General features: G+C 50.0%; 1 protein-coding gene across 2 annotated transcripts in view; it reads right to left on the bottom strand.

Annotated features, from left to right (window-relative positions):
• HIVEP3 (HIVEP zinc finger 3) overlaps positions 1–17,176 on the bottom strand; it is a 391,696-nt gene that overhangs the window by 155,273 nt on the left and 219,247 nt on the right. For both annotated transcript variants that reach the window (XM_027766902.1, XM_027766904.1), the window contains exon 2: positions 13,341–13,420. The gene's annotated coding sequence lies outside the window, so the exon portion shown is untranslated. The remainder of the gene's footprint in view (positions 1–13,340; positions 13,421–17,176) is intronic.

Genomic DNA, 17,176 nt, shown 5'->3' with positions numbered 1-17,176 from the left:
AAAAACCCCACTCGAGATGCTCCCCCCCCCCCCCCCCGTTTCTCTTACTGAGTTGTAAATTTCTTAAAGGCACATTCCATGTGCTTCTCATCTTTGTAATTCTCAGTAACCAGTCCTGGGCACCAGGGGGATCGTAGCATGGTTCTCTCTCCCTCCTGCCTGCCTGTCTGCGTCCTCTCCCTTCTCTCACGAGCTGAGAGTGGGTCGGGGTTGGGTGTAATCTGGAGAGCATGGGCGTGAATGAATCCGCTGCCAGCAATGGGACCAGCTCCAGTAGTTGGAGGCCACCTCACACCGTGCTATCTTGATGCAAGTGGGCTTTCTTTGGGATTCCAGGCTGTATTTTTACCAGCCTTTGGAGCCCTGGCAAAGGCAATGGTAAAACCTTCCAGGGGTGAGTGGAGGCCAAACAGATCAGATTTCCAGAACCCCAGAGGCCAGGAAGTGGTCCTAGTTTCTGTGAGTTTCTGGTTCTCAGCCGTGAAAAGGGAGAATGAACTCCACCGTGCAGAGATGTTACAGGATCAACACGGGATGATGATCGGTGAGACTGGAGCACAGGAAGAACGGACTCGCTCCTTCCACAGATACTCATTTAGCATCATTTAGCATTTCCAGTGCCAGGCAAGGTTCCTGGCACTGGAAACAATATCTAGATGGTGGCGTCTTGGTGGTGGAGCACTTTCAAGGGAGGGAAGCAGATGAGAACAGGGAAGGGGGCAGGGACAATAGGAGGAGCTGCCATTTTCAATAGGGGCCACAGAAGGCTTTACTGAGAAGGTAGCATTTAAATAGAGGCCTGCAGGGAGAGAGACTGAACCATGCATAGGTTTCCTGGAAGAGGAGACAGCAGGTACAAAGGCCCTGAGGTCAGAGTCAGGACTCACCAGTGTGGAAGTCAGAGGATACGTGGTGTGAGGAGTCACTGATGGCTACCTCATAGGATCCATGAAAGCATTTGTAAGACGCCTGGTTTCAGCTCAGAGACAGGAAGCCTCTGGAGGCTTTCCAGCCAAGGACTGACCCAACCTGACTTCAGAGCTGATCAGCCACCTCTCTGTCCCTTCTCTCCAAAGCTTCATGTAATGCTCAGATCTCTGCAACTCCGGCCTACATGCTCTCTCCTCTCTCAGATTTGACCTCTCTTTTAAAATCTGTCCAAACCAGGAGGCCTCCTCACTGTCTGCCAAGTGCTGGCTGGAGAGGCCTCACAGACAGACTGCGCCTGGGAAGAGAGAGAAAGAGAGCGGAGTCGTGGGGGCCTCGCTCTCCTCCTGCGGGGCTCAGAGGCTGCGATACAGAGGCCTGGTTCGGTACAGCACACACTGTTGGTGCAGGGTGGTACTGCGGACCCTGTGGCATCCCGGGTGCCCTTCTGTCATCTGAGACAGCTGGGCACACCTTCTCCCTGCTTGTCTACCAAAAGGTGAACAATTCCCATTTCTATCAGTGGTTTTCAACCTTTTCTGGGTCACCTGCTCCTTTGAGAATCTGCTGAGAGCTATAAGCTATCTCTCCAGAAAATGACACGGGCCATGCACTCACCTTCTCATTGTTTCAGGGGTTCCATGGATCCCTGAAGAGTCAGGGAGGAAACCAATACCTGTACCCGTGACTTCCCAACCACAGATCTAGCTGAATGAATGAATGAATGAGTGAGTGAACGAACGAACACAGGGACTGCATGAGATGGAGAGATGACAGAGATGAACAGAACAAGCTTTGGGGCCACCCCTAGGCACCAAGACGCTTGTCAGTGGTTTCAAGCCCTTCAGAGAAGCCACGGGGAAGTAACGGGGAGTCAGACCTTGCTTGCCAGGGGCCCTCCAGGCCACCGGCCTCCATGTGTGCCTGTCGTTGCTCCTGTCCAACCCCCAGGGACTGTCCTTCTAAAAGCTAGCAAGTCAGGGGGCATGGTGGGAAAAGGGCTGGACTCCCACATGACCAACTGCGCTTTGAGTCCCGGACCTGGCAGCTTACTTTCTCACTTTCCCTTTCTCTCTCTCTGGTCAAATTAAGAAAATAATAATAGTAATTATAAATAAATAAAGTTAAATAAATAAATAATTCCTTTAAAAAAAAAAGGCTATTAAAGCATGCTTTCCTGGCTTTTTCACAGTACCCTGAGCAAATCAGAATGTCTCCTGCTGACTATGGACAACAGAAGGACTAGACTTCAGGCATAAAAAGTACACACTTGCCTCCCCTGTCCAATGGCTGAGCTGAGGCCCAGCACCTCCTGTCAGTCCCTCTCCACCCCTCCCGTGGGACCCATGTTTCCAGACTTCCCTGTTAATTTCACTTCTTCAATACAGCTCCTGAGAAGGTCGAGTGAATTTGAACTCATAGTCACACCTCTCCCTTTGAACATAATCTCGTTTACCTCCAGCCACAGTTCTACGTTACAACGAGGCCAACTTCTGGGAGGATGGGTGGGAGAAATCTGTCCAAACACGCAGTGGCCCTGGAGAGCTCTTCTGATGGGCAGAGCTGCCAAGGCCCCAGAGACCTGGTTTAAGGGGCCTCTCCTGCCTCTCTGATCATCTACCACCCCCTCCTCCCCAGCACCACGCTCTAGCCACCCCAGCTGGGAGGGCCCCAGACAGACGCATGGTTTCCCAGCTCTGTTCTTACCCCTGCTGTGCCTGCTACCTGGGACAGAGGCCACTACCCGCCTCCCTGTCACTGAAGCCCTGATCTCCGCTGAAGCCTCACCTCCCAGCCTCCCCGGACACTCTGTCACCCCGTGTTCCTGCCTTCACCCCAGCACTCGCTGAGCTGCACCTCCCACCCAGCACGGGCGCCAGCAGTCAGTATATTGCATTTCAACTTCTTTTTGCAGTCTGTGTGGGGGAACAAAGTTAAGAGCTTAGGTAAGTACACTTAACTGTTCGTTTCATCAGCGGAGTCTTATTTCTCTGTTTTCCCAGCAAACAGTGCAGGGCACATACAGACGCGTCTATGCGGATTTGCAGTCAGTGTTTCCTTCGCAGAACCGTCCTCCCTGCCCTCACAGCTGGATCGGGTGCTGTAAGCCCAACCCCCTGCTGTTAGGGTCCCGCCTTTCGCTGGCCTCCCACGACCTCTGCGTGGAGTCTGCTGGGAACCTGGCAGAACTGAGTGAGAACGGGACAAGATAAGCACCGAGGAGGACTCTTTCAGGAGCAAACTGCCTATATGGGGGTTGTGGCTTGAGTTATGGCTTCCCTGGTACACTTGTGCATCCTGGGGTCTGGGTGGGTAAGGTCACTGTCACCGCATGAGAAACCTCCACCAGTGAGTTGTCATAGGAACCATGACTTTCGATTTCATGTAAGAGCGTCCCAGAGAGGACAAACCCACAGGGGTGGGGGAGGAGAGGTAGGAGGCCATCGAAAGCCTCCCAGCGTCTTCCTCCTGACCCCTATTTTTGCCTCTTGCTGGTTTACATGCTTAAGGTAGATGCCATTATATGTGGGCACCTGAGTAGCTTAAAATAGAACCCCTCCTATTTCAGGGAGCAGCTGAATATGCATGAAGCTATTTTTGAAAAGACGTTACAGGCCCAGCCAGTCCAAACCTCGTCCTTTCCCTTGGAAGGGCTAAGAGAAGTTGAATGGGACCTTTCTTAGTCTTCCCCACCAGGATGGGGGGTTTTCAAAAGCCACAGAAACACCCTGGTGAATGCTGGCCTCCCAGCTGTCAGTGCTACCTGCCCATCCTGTGGTCACAGGGGCTCCTGGCCAGGCAGCTCGGCCCTCCAGAGTCCTCTAAGCCTTGGCTGCCTTTGACAAGTACTTCTCTACATCCCCATTTGCCTAGGGCTTTGGGGGTCTCAGACTCTTGGTATTTCCATCTGTTTGTTCATTTATTCATTCAACACACTTTTAACTGAGATAATACGTATGAGGAATGTGTTAGGTCCTGAGGGTACAAATACTTCCAGCCCAAGTTCTTGGGGGTCGGGGTACAGACAGGTGAGTACAGAGATAATAGACACACAGGTCCAAAATAGAGGGAACAGGCTATTACGGATGTCAAGGGAAGGAGCCCCTGCTTCTTCTTGATGGCTTGAGAAAGATGGCTTCTGAGTTGAAGGTAGGCCCATGAAGATTGAGAAGGCATGGCAGGCCCCAGGAGTGGGTTTGGGTTGGTGTGGCTGGGGCTGAGGGTGTGCCTGTGGACAGCTGAGAAAGGGGCGGGGACTAGACTATGCAGGAAACTGATTGACCAGCTAGTGACACCTGCTCAAGTCTCCAGGCCAAGCTGAGAAGGGCTCTACTCCCAGGAGACTGAAGTACCTGCTATACCCCAATTCCTGCCCTCAACCTGCCCTGGATCAGGAGCCTGGCTGGAGTCTCCTAGGCTTCTCCAGAGCACAGTGCCAGGCTAGCTACTGAGCAGGCACTCAGATTGCTGGCTGAGACCACGGGTTCTGGAGCCTGACAGCTCAGTTCGAATCTGGACTCTCCCTTTTACTGGCCGTGAACTTGGACATGTTATCTGAGCTCTGTTTGCCTCAGTTTTTTTCGCTCATAAAGTGGGGATAAGAGTAGAACCTATCTCGTGGGGCTTTTTGGTGAAAAGTAGATGAATCAATATACATAAAGGACTTCAAATTCTACGTCGCACATAGAAGCGATAGACACAGTGTTAACTTTGGATTTTGATCAGCAAGGGAGTGCCATCAATGACAAGTTTTCTTTCCAAAATAAAAACAGCTTTATCACTTTTAGCACATCATATGTGTGCACTGTAAAAAGTTAAAGCTTTTTAAGTACAAAGAAGAAAGAAAAAAAAATCACCTTAAATCTTGACCCTCCTTAAATCCTGGCCCTCTAATAACTGTCATTAATGGGACCATCTGCTGTGGTCTGAATGCTGTGCACCTCCAAAGTCCCTTTGTTGAATTCCTAGCCCTTATTAGGATGTGGGACTTCCGGGAGGTTCTGCTTCCTGGGAGCAGAACCTCTCTGAGTGGAATCAGTGCACGTATTTTTGATTGTTTTAAAAAATTACTTATTTAATTTTAATAATAATTATTATTTTTATTTGCTTCAGGGCACATGCACTCATGACAGAGAGAGAGAAAGAGGGAGACAGAGGGAGAGAGAGAAAGTGAGAAGGCAAGCTGCCAGGTCTGGGACTCCAACTGTAGTCAGCCATGCCACCCACTGACCCCAGGATCAGTGCTCTTACAAAAGAGGCCTGAGAGGACCCTCTCCTCCCTTCCACCATGTGAGAACCCAGCAAGAAGGTGACATCTCTGTGCCAGACGGTGGGCTCTGGTTAGACACTGAATCTGCCATGCCCCAGGACCTTCCAGATTCTAGAACTATGATTTTTTTGCTGCCCATAAGGTACACCCTTTATGGTATTTTGTCACAGCAGCCTCCATGGACTAAGATGCCATTTTCCTAAATATGGTCAATTCTCATTATTCACGGCCTCCCCATTTGCCAGTTTACTTACTCAATAAAATATATATGTGGCCCACAATCAATACTTGCGAATGTGCGGAGTGGCTCGGGTTTGGAGTGGCTCTGTGTGCGTGTTCCCAGGTGAGATCAAACAATACCAGATACCCCACAGATACTCCGCCTCCTGGTCTCAGCTCCCACGCTGGAGCAAGAGTCCTTTTGGCAGATGATTTAGTGCCACATTTTCACATTTTTATGCTTTTTGTTTGGTGATTTTCTTTTCCCTTTTTCTTTCTGTCTTTCTTCTTCTGTTTTGTTTTGTTTTGTTTGCTATAGGCTATTTGTACTTGCCAAAGAGAGACAGAGAGAAAGGGAGAAATCACCTCCGAGGAGGGCAGCCATGTTTGCAATCCCTTCTCCAGTCTCCTCTTAGGATCTTGGGCACACATGCTCAGCATGAGTCAAGCTGCTGAGTCCAGGACTTGAACTGCACAGCCAGCCATATGGGATCTAGTGCCTTAACCTCCATGCCACTTGCTGACCCTGGTGATTTTGCTTTTTCAAGGGACCCCAAGTGCAGTGCCGAGGTGTGGTCCAGTGTTCCTAAGCACAAGAGCTGGGATGTGGCCAGTGGAGAAAAGACAGGGAGTGACGGTGCTGTTACCTGAGTTCCGTGCTCAGGAGTCACTGGGTTATGTTAAATGAGGTGTGTTTAAACGGAAACCCGAATACAACAGGCTTACGTACTGACTGGTGGGCAAAATGCGGCCAGAGGCCCACAGGGACCTGATAGGGTAGTCCTCCTGGAGCAATAACAATTTGGTTTTGACTAATTCAGTGATGGCGGGGATTTGCTAAAACCTAACTACTGTGAGTGAATAACAAGAATGACTATACGCTTCTAAATACATGGATCTATACTTCTGTGTCCCTTTGAATGCACCTTCCATACTCTTCAGACATTTCTTTTTTTAATTATTTTCTCCCCAGAGGGTCTCACTGTTATGATTCTGCCTGTTTCCCAAGTCACTGGGATTACAAATGCATGCCACCATGCCCGACCTTGAGGTAGGACTGGGAATTGAACCTGAGCCTCCCTTGTGGTCCTAGCCTGTGGTGCACAGCGTCTTAGATGCGCCCACCACTGTGGTTGAGCCTTGACACTGTTTTTTGTTTTTTTTTTTTAAATCATACATTACTATGTTGAAGGCATTTTCCCATATTTATAAATACTTAATAGTCATTTTATGAAAAAGTTTTATTAGAATTTGGATAGTCTATTTAATTTATAGGCAAACTTATTACCTTCTTAAGCTTATTCTTGGATATTTTGGATGTTTTCTACTTTTATTTATTTGGAGCATGGAGTCCTCTTTCTTTCATTCTTTCTTTTTCTTTTTCTATTTCTCTCATTCTCTCTCTCTCATTCTCTCTCTCTCTGGCTAGAGTGTGTGTAAGCTCACTAGAGGGGGAAGGAACACCCAATGGTCGTGGTTACATCACAATCCCTTCTTCTCCATTTCTCCATCCCGGCAGGATTTGGAGCATGCGTGCACACATGCCTAGAGTGTCGTTCAAGCTTCTAGGGTCGGGATTCGAATCTCATGGTTGGCCATGTGGGATCCAACTCCCTTACCCACTAGGCCATGGGCTGGCCCTTCCCCCATGCTTTCTAGGAGGCTCATATTGGTTCCATTTTCTTCACAGAATCTTTTCCAATCCACCCTACAAGAAGCAATCACTCCCTGATCCTCTCTCCTTCGAAATTCTGCCTTTCCCGGGTCACTTCTCACTTCTTCACCTCGAACGACAGTGGTAATGTATGTGGCGAGCCCCTGGCACGCAGGGTCCCTGCATGGCCTGTTTGTTCATCTACCATATCTGGCAGGTGGCCTGGGCTCTGGAGGTATATGCTGGATGAATGGATGAATGAACTAACAAGTGAACGCACTCCTGGAAAGCGGACTATGAGGTGAAATGAATCTATTAGAGAAGTCCACTTTTCTATGGACTTTCATTATAAAACAAGAGATTTAGGAACCAGATGGTGGCACAGAATTAACACGTGGTGCTCCACGAGGCTGACCACGTGGGAGGGTCCCAGGTTCACATCCAGAGCCCTCCCTACATAGCCAGGCAGGTGCACGTCCATGATCCAGGGCTGCTGGGGCTCACGGTGGGGCTACGTCAAGACCCTGTTGGAGGTGTTATCTCTCTATCTCTGCCTCTCTCATTCATGACATAAATAGGCTTTAGATAAAAAGAAGGAAGGAAGGAGAAAAGAAAACAAGAGATCGTGTCCTTGGATGTGTGAGAACCAGAGAAGGAGCTCTTGCGAGGCTCGTCTGTCACACACAGCACGCCCAGTGCTTCTCCCCAGGGCCACCCTCGCCAAGCACAGATCACTTCTCAGGGAGGTCCCAAGGCCTTGAGAGGCTTCCAGAAAGACCATGGGCGTTCACGGTGTGCTGCCCTCTCCCCAACCTTTTGAAAAGCACTTTCCCAGAAGATGCAACGATGCTGAAAGGTTGGAATCATTAGGCCCATTTTCCAGATGAGGAAACTGAGGCTCAGGGCAATGGAGGCCCTAGTAAGCAAGTGGCGGGACTGGCTGAGTTGAAGCTCTCCCATAATAACGTCCAGAATGACAGAGTTTGGGAGGCTGAGGGGCTGAGGCCCGGGGAGGAGTCCTGTATGGAAGTACCGGGTAAGATGCCCACCCTCACTAAGTCAAGGAAGGTCCTAGAAAACCTTTCCCCCGCGGAGCAGCTTGTGACGTTGCTCCTGTCAAACTGTTTCTGAGAAGCAGCGGACTTAGGCCTTACTGGGGAAGGGGATGTGTTCAGGCTGCACTGTGGCCACGGGACTGGGGGTGGGGGGAGTTGGAGTTCGGGAAGATCAGGGAGCCGGTCTTCAGTACACATCTGGGGATGCCCATCTGGGTTGTTCGTCCCCTGCCCAGGGTCAGGTTTTCTGCCTTGGCCCTACAGGCCCCTCCTGGGAGGACAGCCAAGCAGCCACTTCCTTTCTGGTCTGGCAGCTGCTGGACAGGCCTTGGCTTATTCCTAAGCCTGGATTAAAGCTCAGGTTTCTCATGGAGGAGTGTGGATGGGGGTCAGTCCATTCATGGAGTGTGACACTGTGCCGCGGGACCAGTGCAGGCCCCAGGGACACAGAGCTGAGTGGCCTACACATCTCTTGCTGCATGGAGCTCCATTCTGGTCAAGAAGATCAGAAGGGAAATTCCTAACCCTGCTCAAGTTCCACGACAAAGATATTCAAGTGGGGGGAGCCTGGATTCAAGGGGTCAGCTGGTAGCCGGCTGGAAGGTTGGATTTCAGGTTAAGGCAGGGGGACTTCCTCTCATGGGCAAGGTTCTCTGCCTTTGAAGCAAGTCTGCCATGATTAGATTTGTGTGCTTTAGAAGCAGGCCAACTAGGTATATTTATTGTCGATAAACATGTATTATTTTTAAGGTAAAAATAAGAGTATCTTCATTTTGGATGAACTATAGTATCGAACATAATGAAGCACAAAGCAGACGGCTATGGACCTGTCTGAGCCACTTACCCGTGTGGTGCCAGTGAATGCAAAGAGCCCTGGGCTTACACTGAGAGGCCTACACTCAGGTTCACAGCCCTGCCCCTGACTTGTTGCGTGACCTAAAGGAAAGACTTCCCTCTCTCTACCTCAGTTCCCTCATCGGTAAAATGGGGTACTGCCACCTAGTACACAGGGCTCATCAGGACAAAAAGGGACATCGAGTGACATTATACAGACGCGCCCAACATAAGGCTTAAAGTAGGCCTCCAGGAGGCTTAGTACATCCCCTGAGATGCTTCAGACCTTCACAGCCTGCCTGCAAATGTACCACCCCGTAACTTCTCGGGAAGTCTCTCAGCTGTTCTAGCTCCAATCAAAGCCCGTTCCTGTGAAAACACGGGCCTGCCCAGGGAAGCAATCTCCCGTGTGTTTGACGGGCCACCTGCCCACCAGTGCAGCCTGCTGGGCCACGAACGTCAACAACGGCCCCTTCCTGGAGGGAGAAGAACAGGGAGCCGGCTTGTTCTCCGAGAGCACAGTGCTGGCTGGCGATGGGGAACATTTTAAGGTGGGACGCTTCTTCCTGCACCAATGGCAGCTGTCTACATAAGGCGTCCATTATGTGTGGGCTCCAGGGCCAGCAGGCCTGAGAGGCCAAGCTAAAATTAGTGTCAAATGCACACCCGCTAGAGACAGAACATCCGAAGGTCAGATGCCTCCAACCAGCTGCCAGGCAGGAGCTGGGGAGACGGGCACCAAAACAGCTGTGGCAGCTGCTGCCTCTGGCTCCCCCTGGGCATGGGGACAGCAGGCCCTGCCCAGCAGCCTGGTTCAACAGCCCAGCTTGAGTTAAAAAACAGAATGCAGAGAATAGTCTCAAACCTCTATGTATATCTAGACCCATGTATATCTGTGTATCTGCATGGAGAAAAGGTAGGAGAGCAATTCATTCGATCTTCATCATAGACGTGGGACATGTGTGAACAATGTTCTTTCCCTGTACTTCCTAAAATGCACTCAATATCTGTGTCTTCTGGGACCAGCAGTTGGTGTAATGGCTATGTCGCTGGACTCCTGTGTAGTCAGCCGTGGTTCAAGTCCCAGACCCAGTGGCTTAAACTCACATTGGGCCTCTCTGGCACACACACACACCTTATAGCAAAAACCTCTAAAATATATATATTATATATATATATATATATACACACATGTATATATATATAATATATATATACATACATACATATATGTATGTGTGTGTGTGTGTCTTACTTTTATAATCAGAAGATGACAATAAAAATGCTAGAAATCGCACATTTGTATTAAATATAACAAAGATTACATTGCAGACACAGGCATGTAGTGTACAATCATATTTAGAAGCTAGCTGGCATAAAGACTAGCATTTTCCAGCCCAGTTCTGTAGCCTAATGGTTAAGGGAGCTGGATCCCACATGGCTGGCTGTGGTTCAGGTCCTGGCCCTGAAAGCTTGAAAAGCATGCCACACACAGACGGATGCGTGCTCCAAAGCCTGAAGAGATGAAGAAATGGAGGAGAAGGGATGGTGGCTTGGGCCACCATCACACCTCATTGGGGAGTGCCTTCTCTCTCTCTCTCTCTCTCTCTCTCTCTCTCTAATGCACAAGCCCTTTGGCAATTAAAAAAAAAAGCTGAGTGTTCTCCAATTCCTCATTTTATGGAGGAACTGAGGTTCCATAAGTAAAACAAGAAGCTGAAAAACTATTTTTCACAGAGCCTGGTGCACTGAAGTTTCCTCAAACCTTGTCCATTCATTTCTACAGTGTTTGCTGTTGTTGTTTCTAAGCCATTCTGCTCCAGGCCCTCTGTTGAGGCTCAGTGGATTCTACCATGAACACTGTCTCTCAGTTCTCACTGGCATGAGCCTCCTTTCTCAACCTCCCAGCTGGGACTACAGGCGTGCTCCACCATGCCCGGCTCTTTCAGGCAGGCCAGCCTCAAGTTCATGATCCTGTCTCAGCCTCCCTGAATCACTGGCGCTACAAGTTCATGCGACTGTTTCTGGCCTTGACGCTGGACCAGGAATTGAACCTAGGTTTCCCATGGGTTTGATAGTGCAGCTTGTGCAGTGTCTCAGCAGCACGCACACTGCGGGTAGGACACTGCAGTTGTTTTTATGCCCACTTCATGGAGTTGGAGACCGAGATACAGAAAAGAGAATCGATTCGCTCAAGGATGGCCAGCTAGGAAGCCAAAGAGTGAACCCCCGACTCTAGCTTCCATCCCGCAGCCCACTGACCTTGAGGAAGGACATCCCCCAAACCCCACCCATCTTTCCAGGCCCCATCAGGTGCCCATCCTCCACCATGCTGCTCCCAGTCACAGCCCCACGGAACGCGTCACTTCCTCTCGTCCGCACTTCTCGGGTCTCCTACTGGGCCTCTGCTGCTTCTCCTTCTCACTGTGCACCGTTACTCCTTTGTTGATATGTCCCTTCTGGAGAAGGGATCGCCTTATTCTTGTCTGAGCCCCAGTGTCCCCCAGCGCCTGGATTGGAGGGGATGTCCAGAAGGTTCCACTGAATGAACTTCCCAAAGGAAAGTCAAAGTCAAGGGCATAGGCCTGACCTTCTATCAAGACACACACGCCGACTGCTCACACCACCTTTGGAAGCACCCAGGTCCTCTAGGTGATCGCTGCCCTTGCAACCACTTGCTAGGTGGCCTGAGTTGACACGTGGGCACTGAGCCCGCTTTTCATCGGCTCTCGTGTTTGAGCCTGGGACCGTCTTCTGGGGCAGGTATTTTATAGATGGACAGTCTCACGGTTCCCCCAAAGGACAGGCAGGGTGGGGCTGAGGCGGCTCTCCCTGGCCTCACAGCTCCTCTTTTTAGACTCCCCTGAGATGACAGCTGTGACAGTTTTGAGTTCTACCAAGAGAGGAAACAGTCAAGCATAAGCTCGCCAGGGCTTACCCATTACACAGGAGCCCCCTTGTTATGATTTAGAGGCGAGGAGGAGGCTGATGGGACCTATGACCAGCCTGAATTCCCAGAGGACTGCTGCCTGGGGAAGGTGGCCAACTGGCTGCTCTTCAGGGACAGCAGAGAGAAGGTGAGCTGGGCAGGGTGATGGGGGCGACCAGGCAAGCTGAGTGGGGTGAAGGAGGCCAGCAACCCTGCAGCCAGATGACAGCCCAATGCCAGACAGGATGCAGGGTGCCAAGGGTGTTCTGTGTCAGGAGACCTGAGGGTTCCAGCATGGTCCCTGAGCCCATGAGAGTCCCGGCCACAGATCCTCCAGCAAGCAACGTCCTGCTCCAGGTCCCGGCCGAGACTCAGTGGGTTCTACCATGAGTTCCTCCTCCAGCTCTCAGCCTCCTCCTAAAGCCCAGAGGCCTCTCAGAACCTCAGAGCTGACCAGCTCCCTGCCTTGCTCGTACAGGGCCCTGCCTGAGCTCCAGAGCATGGCGTTCCGAGTCCTATGTCTCTCCCAGCCTTGCCCGCCCCACTCCCCACCTGTTCCCCTCCCCACCCTACATCTTAGCCTTTCCCTTTCTCCTTGATATTCCTTCTTCCATTTTTGATGAACTTCTACTCATCCTTCAAAGCCTACTTCAAAGCCCAGTTCAAATAGTCTTCCCTAAACCTCTCCACAAGCAAGCCCAACAAAACTGACCCCTCCCTTGCTGTACCATGCTCCTCCAATGGGATGAAAGCTTCTGGGGGGCAGTGCTGCCCGTTCATCTCTGTGCTCACTGCCTAGCACAAAGGCCAGAGCACATAAACTAAAACGCCCGGATAGAAGAAGACCAGATGGACAGGCAATGAGAGGGCAGGCGAGTGGCCGGGGACCGCCCCTGTCTGAGCTGGACTCCAGCAGCTTGCTAGCAGGAATTCAGGCCTGTTTGCAAAGTGCACACACACACAGTGCACTGCAGCCTAGCTCAAGTCTTCAGGGATGCTGGGTCCACACAAAGGACCGTGTCCCAGGGAAGGAGCCATGGCCGCAGGGCTGTCCCACCTCCCACGGCCTTGGCTGGAAACTGCAGCAGCTGCTGGAGGCCTTCCAGAGCACGGAGTCCCACTTCCTCACAGTGTAGACAAGGAAACGGAGACTGAGAAAGGAAGGCCTGCTTGAGACTTTCCTGAGCAATAAAGGCTGACCTGGGGTCAGAACCGGTCCTTGGCTCCCAGCCCAGAACTTTCCTGCTACCGTATGTGGCCACTACCAGAATGCCAGCTGCAGGGCTCTGGGCACCTGGGAGCCTTTTCCTGAAGTCTCGTTCGAGCGTGGGGCTCCCTTCTCTTGCCCAAGGCTGTGGATGTCCCTGGCTACCTCCTGGCCACAAATGACTTTTGGGTTATGCTGACATTACTCTGTGAGCCGTGGGGTGGGGGGAAATAGGGAGAGCTTACCTGCCAAAAGCAGCTGTGGTCTCATGGTTCAGATGTGTCGGAGATTTCTCAGAGCTTGGAGGACTGTGTTGGAGGGCGGCCTGCAGAAAGTGGAGAAAGTGAGAATATTATACCAGCGCCATCTGTCAACTTGCATTTGAGTTTGAAAAATGCATCCCAAATTGGTGAGTGCAGCCTCGCCGAGAGCAAAGCCCGAGCCACCACCCCTTCTCCAACATGGTATCGCAGGTCAAGACGCGGCCCCTGGGGAGGCAACCACAGCCTCCTAACCCCACTCACAGAGCTGAGAGTCACCAGTCACCTGCCCCTGCCAACCCCGGAGCATTCTAGTTCTGCTCTCAGCCCAGAGGAACCCTCACTTGCACGCACTCCTGGAGGAAAACACGCTTCCCTGGCTTCCCGAGCGCCGCTGTTCCTGTCACCACAGTTCACTCATTCTTTCTTCCATCATTCATTCATTCATGCAAGCGTTCAATAGAGATTCGAGAAAGCTGTCAGAGGCTGGAGTCAGGTCTTATGGGGATAAAGTCTCTGGGGTGATAGCTCAGGTCTAGGACAAATGCCACAGGCCCCCATCCCTAGCCCCTCTCGGTGCCAGACAGTAGGCAAAGCACTTTGAATCTGCCATACGGGATGGCAGGAAGCTTCCCCCATATACAGCACCAGGATCCCTTTCTGTGTGAAAATATTTCTCAAAATTCATCATGATATTAACTGTACATTTAGCATCTTCTTATTGAGAAAATAAACAATACAAAAGCTACAATGAAAAAACCTTCATAATTAACTTGTATTTTAGTAATTGCAGCACCACTCTCTATATTTAAATCACTGTCACACACATACTAATTTGAGACATGTTATTTGTGTACCCAGGCTTAAGGCTTTGAGCCCTGAGGATCCTCTCATTCAATAGACAGGATGGAGCGTCCCTGCGGTGTCCAGCCCTAGGGCCCCCAGGTTAGCGATACTGGTAAGGGGAGGAGCCGTCGCTCTGTGGTAAGGCACACTTGAGTTCCAGCCCCGCTCAGACCAGATGTGGGCCCCAGGGCAGGCCAGCAGCCTTCCTGCAGCTCCGAGTCTTTAGTAGTAAAAAGGAGGTTATAATCCAACACCTGGAAAGTTGTTATGAGAATTAAATGAGATAGTAGAAGTCACCAAGTCAGGGTCCGGCACAACTCAGAAGCCCCACAGATGAGTACAGAGGATTCGCACCATCGCAGTCATCACAATGTCATCATCGTCACGGACGTCACTACTCTCCAATAGGGGCATCGCCATCACCACCACCATCTTCACCTCCACTGGCAACACCACCAGCACCAACCCACTTCCTTGCTCTTTATAACTTCTATTGGGGTATACAGTAATTGTTATCTTTTTAAAAATTTCTTCCAGTTTTTACTATAGGGCACGTGTACTTGCTGGAGAGAGACACAGAGAGAAAGAGAGACACAGAGAAAGAGATAGTGAGAAATCACTCCCCCGGGGCAGGGGGGAATGGCCAGCCACAATCCCTTCTCCTCCATTCTCTTCTCAGGATTTTGGACATGCATGCACACATGCCTAGCCTGTTTTTCTCTCTTTTTTTGGAGAGGTTTTCGGTATAGGGCGTGTGTGCTCGCCAGACAGACAGAGACATAGAGACAGAAAGTGAGAAATGATCCCCCGGGGGGATGATCACGCCACAATCCCTTCTCCTCCATTCTCCTCTCCGGATCTTGGGCACGCATGCACACGCACCCGGCATGAGTTTTAAGCCACTGGGTCCGGGACGCGAACCGCGGTGGACTACGTGGGAGTCCAGCGACATAGCCATTATGCATGCTAACTGCTGGTTCCTTCTAGCCTGTTTTTCAAGCTGCCAGGCCTGGGAGTCAAACCACACCGTTGGCCAAGTGGGATCCAGCTGTCTTAACCACCATGCCAAGAATTGGCCCAAGTAATTTCCATCTTTTTTTTCTTTTTTTTTTTTTAAGAGTTTTTTTTGCTATAGGGCGCATGCATTTGTCACAGAAACAGAAAGACAGAAAGCAAAAAATTATCTTCCAAGGGGATGGCCACACTGAAATCTCTTCTCCTCCATTCTCTCGGGATTCGGGGCACACATGCACATGTGCTTGGCGTGAGTTTTAAGCCACCAGGTTCAGGACTTGAAACACAGTCAATCACATGGGAGTCAAGTGACATAACCATTATGCCATTTGCTGGTCCCAGTAATTTCCATTTTACAATAGAGATACTAATATCCACATCTTTCAAAGGTTCGTGAGCAGCTCTGTAACTTCAGAGTTGTGTGAAATTGTCAGACTCTCTTTTCCCTTATGTAAATGAAGGACCGCCATCCTAGTAGTTTGTGTGTCAAAGGGCACACACAGTCCAGGCCATGGCAGAACGAACCGAGGTCATCACAGAACCGGACTGCTAAAATAATGTACACAAAACCTCGGCACAGTGCCTGACACATGGTAAATACTCAGTGGTCACTGGTCATCCTTGTTCACATCATTATTGTTGTTGGGTTTTGCTGTTTATTTTTTATGCAAGAGGATGCATGCAAAATGAGATAGAGAAAGCGAGTGAGAAAGCACCTTTCAACAGGGCCTCGTCATGTTGCAATTTGCATTCCTCTGATTCTCTATCCCTTCAGGATCCTGGGTACAGGCATGCATGCCTGGTGTGTTTTTCAAGTCTCTGGGGTTGGAACTTGAACCCTGGTTGGCCACATGAGATCAGCTTCCTCTGCCAGCACTAAGGGGACGGCCCATGATTATTAGCATGACTGTCATTACCATTTCTCCTCCTAGCTTGGCAGCCTCTGAGGACTGAGACCACTCCAAATCCACCTGTCTCCCTACAGAGTCTAACACAATGCCTGTCTTCCAGAAGAAATTAATACATTTCTGATTGCTGAAACGGTGTCAGAGACTCACACAAAATCAGGTGCAAAATAACTGAAGGGCTAGGAGAAGGGCCGCAGACAAGGATCAAGAGCCTTTCTGGGGACCTGCAAAATCCCAACAGATCTCCTAAGGGGATCCGTGTGTTACTGTGGAGCTAATCTGCAGGACCGCATGGACCGTTCGTTCATTGTTTCATTCATTTATTCATCAGACTGACACCAAATTTTCATTCTGGTCGAATAACAAGCCTTTGCTCAGTACTTTATTCGTTCTGTTTTGAAATCTTGTTTCCGTCTTCCATTTCCAATAGGCCCCACACAAATGCTCGGTGGCAGATAGTATAGGTACAGACAATCCATTTTGTAAATAAAGAAATAGAGGTTCAGAGAGGTGACAAGATGGGCCAGAGGGCACACAGCAATCAAAGCCATGGTAGAAAAATGGACCAACACATTATTCATAACCTTGACACCTCCTTGCTGGCACTGCGATGTCCATCATGTCACAAGTCCAGGATCGTTCATTCTCATCGCCCTGCTTGCTTCTCAGCAAATCAAACTGAATTAAATTTCTATTGATGTTATTTTAACACGCTGGTTGGAAAAGACAGACTCTAAGTTCCACGAGGGCAGGGGCTCTGAGAGTCACAGCAGCATCAGACCAGTTAAATGCATGAACTCTGATCCCAGACTGTCTGGGTTCAAACCTTGACTGACATTTTTTCTTTCTTGTTCTTTTCTCTCTCTCTTTCTTTCTTTCTTTTTCCTTCCTTCCTTCCTTCCTTCCTTCCTTCCTTCCTTCCTTCCTTCCTTCCTTCCTTCCTTCCTTCTTTCTTTCTTCCTCTTTCTTTCTTTCTTTCTTTCTTTCTTTCTTTCTTTCTTTCTTTCTTTCTTTCTTTCTTTCTTTCTTTCTTTCTTTCTTTTCTTTCTTTCT

This window comes from Tupaia chinensis, unplaced genomic scaffold, assembly GCF_000334495.1.
Source record: "Tupaia chinensis unplaced genomic scaffold, TupChi_1.0 Scaffold143758_1, whole genome shotgun sequence".
Classification (NCBI taxonomy): domain Eukaryota; kingdom Metazoa; phylum Chordata; class Mammalia; order Scandentia; family Tupaiidae; genus Tupaia; species Tupaia belangeri.
This window is presented reverse-complemented; position numbering and strand designations above follow the sequence as displayed.